Genomic DNA, 3,119 nt, shown 5'->3' with positions numbered 1-3,119 from the left:
CCCCCGCGCCCTCTCCCTGCGCCCCGCGCCCGGCTCCCCGATGGAACGGAAACGCTTTCTCGACGGATCAGTGGGACCCGGCGCCAGCCGACCGCCGCAGAAAGACCCTTGAAGCAGGAACAGCGAACCCCAGGCTCCAAAACCAGCTTCAAGCAGCCGTTCTTGTTTTCCAGAAATTCCTAACCCCCCGGTCCAGCGCTCAGGGCTCCGTCACTTCAGCGTCACCATTCTGCCTTCCCCTTACAGGTGGAAACCCGGTTCGTGACGCCAGCTCTCCGCGGACGCGGCCATCGCCCGCAGGTGGTGTTTCTTACCCGGTTCAAGTCCATCGCGTTCCAGGACTGCCAGAAACGTAGTCGTCCCCCCCCCCCCGCCCCGTTTCCGTTAGTGGATGAAGATTTTCGGTCTTCTCTTCCCATCTGGACCCAGACTTCCAGAGACAACTGAGTTTTTCCCTTTGTACCCTTTCTTGCGCGTTTTCTAGCAGGCCTGTGGGGGCCGGGAGCAGTGGGGCGTCAGGGACCCCGCTATGACGGCGTGGAAACACGCGGAACCACGGAGGTTGAGCCCGCGGGGACTGACAGACCTGGAGGGCCATCTGCGTCTCGTGGCCTGGCCGTGTGGGCGGGGGCCCCAGCTGTCAGCCATTTCCCCAAAAGCGCGCCCAGCACGTGGATTCCCTCGGAGACGACACTGGCGGGGTCCCAGCGCTGCAGGCGCTCTCGCGGCTCTGCCCCGGTGCCCAGCCTGAGGCCCTATAGAGCCTTCCTACTTCACCCCGGGAGGTTACGAAGAGTCACGGGAAGCACCTAGGTGCTCCCGGAAGGGAAAACACCGAGTGGCAGCTCTCGTCTCTGCCAAGAATCACCAGAAGGAAAATTGAAGACAACAGCCAGGTCACTTGAAAAGGAATCTGAGAGCAGCCCTCGCGCCCTGACACAGACGCGGCGTCCGAAGAGTGTTTCTGAGCTGGGAGGGTCTGGGCGCCTGGGACGCCTGTGCTCTAGGCGGTGCCAGCTGCTGGACACACAACAGGGCCCCCTGAGCCCGTGTCTGTTCCATTTGCCTGGGAGCGGCCCAGCCTCACCCCTCCTGGCCCCGTAGCCTGGGAGAGGGGAGATTTTGTTTGTACTCAGGGGACAGCAAAGCTTGTTTTGAGACTCGGGTTTTGCAGAATTCCTACCCTGTGATACACCGACTAGCACCCGAAAGAAAATGAAAATGTAACGCATTGTGATACATCCACCCAACGTAGAATCATGTTTAGAAATGAAGGAGTTCTGTAATTGTTACCCACGCCCTGTTTGTTTCAGGAAACACGGGGAACTTACACATCTATCTATTCCCACCCTTCCCTCCGTGTGCCCACAACCACTCTTACACACACACACACACACACACACACACACACACTGCCCCTCTGGGCTTCATCTCTCTCTCCGATCCTTGCTGGGACCTTAACACGTGTGTTCCCTTTTATGACTTTCCTTAGCGTTCTAGAAACAAGTGCCAGAAACGGTTGAAGAAGCCGGTTGAGGTGATGCAAACTTACTGAATCCGTCACGAGTGCGCGGTGACCTTCCAGAAGACCGCCAAGTGGGGCAGAAGGCAGGAGACTTCCAGGACAGCAACAGGCGGAAACTCTCGGATGGGCTGGGGACGCGGGGACTTGGTTTGGGGCGGGAGGACAGGGACCGCGGTTCGGGTCAAGCAGGTCACCCCGACAGGGACTCGCACCCGAGGAGCGAGAACCCCGTGCGCGGGTGGAGGCGGCGTGGAAGGGCTGCTCGTGGACACGCGAGGATTTTATGCCAGCTGCGCGCGTGCGCAGTTCGGGGGTTTCCGGCGCGAGGCCCAAGGAACCCCCCGCCCGGGGCCGAGACCCGAGGGAACCCCACCCCCCGGACGAGGCCTGAGGAAATCCGCCCCCCATTCCTAAGTGGGGCTTCTCCCGAGTCCGCGGCCCCCAGCGCAGCGGTTGGGTCGCGGGGTGTTTTCCGGGTCGCCCCCCAGCAGATTTGGGCTCCGGCCCCCGCACCCCAGCCATGCGGTGACGGGCGGTGGTCGCGCGGGGCACGCAGAGGCCTGGGGTCGCGGTGTGGGGTCAGACCCCCTGCTGTCACAGAACAGGACCTGAACGCGGGTTCAGGTTTCGTCTTCCCTGTCCTGTGCGCGTCCTGCCCTTTCCGGACGCCGTCCGTAATTAGACCGCGGAGGAGGTCGCGTGGTGGGCGGGGTTCCTTCTTTCACCTGCTGCGGCGCGGGGCGGGCGTGGTGCGTGACAATAAAAACAAGCCTGCAGATTCCCTGATCCCGGAGAAAACTCGGGCTGGAGGTGCCGGGGATTGAACCCGGGGCCTCGTACATGCGAAGCACGCGCTCTACCGCTGAGCTACACCCCCCGGCCTGCGCCCCTGTCTCCTGCTTCATAAAATAGCACTTTTATTTTTCCTTTTTTTTTTTTTACCATCTAAGAACCGGCCGGCAGAGTCTACTGGGCTAAACTTCGCTGCTTCCAAACTCGCCAAACTGGAGAGCATTTAGCGGCTTGGTCGGAATAGCGCCCCTGCCGACCCGAGAGCCGCCCACCCCCACCCGGGTACCTGCTCCGGGCCCGCTCCTCAGGGCAGGGTCTGCGTGGCCTCCGCCGGGAAAGCTCGCGTCTCCCACCCGGACCGCAGCGCAGACGTTCAGACGGACGCGCCCCGCGCCGCTGTCCCTGTGGGTCCCCCTCCCGAGGGTCAGGTCCACAAGGGGTTGTACGAACAACAGCCTCAGAACTGCCTCCACTTTAACTGAAGTGACTTCGTCCCGCACTGGAGGGAAGAACCGGGGCGCAGGGCAGGCAGGGGGCAGCCGAGCAAAGTTGGGGCACCGAGCGAAGCCGGCAAAGTCCTTCCCTGGGACACCCGCTGACCCAGCGGAAAGCCTGCTGTGGGTGCAGATATTCGAAAGAACAAAATCAAGGAACGCGGGGAGACCTCCAAGTGGTGCCCTGGGTTCTTGGGGGTGGGGGTGGGATCCTGGACCCCGAAGAGCAAGCGGGAGTGGTCTGTCCGCGAAAGACCGAGGAAGAGGCTGTTCGCTCGGAGGCCTGCTTACCGACTTGAGCCCCGTGG

At 62.1% G+C, this 3,119-nt stretch overlaps 1 non-coding gene across 1 annotated transcript; it reads right to left on the bottom strand.

The window, feature by feature from the left end:
* Positions 1 to 2,330: 2,330 nt before the first annotated feature.
* On the bottom strand, positions 2,331 to 2,402 carry TRNAA-CGC. Its single transcript has one exon. It is a non-coding gene; the product is annotated as a tRNA-Ala (tRNA).
* Between the last annotated feature and the right edge of the window lie 717 nt (positions 2,403 to 3,119).

The sequence above is a fragment of the Prionailurus bengalensis genome, chromosome B2 (assembly GCF_016509475.1).
Source record: "Prionailurus bengalensis isolate Pbe53 chromosome B2, Fcat_Pben_1.1_paternal_pri, whole genome shotgun sequence".
In the NCBI taxonomy this organism is placed as follows: Eukaryota; Metazoa; Chordata; class Mammalia; order Carnivora; family Felidae; genus Prionailurus; species Prionailurus bengalensis.
The sequence above is the reverse complement of the archived record's forward strand: the minus strand, read 5'-3'. Positions and strand labels throughout refer to the sequence as shown.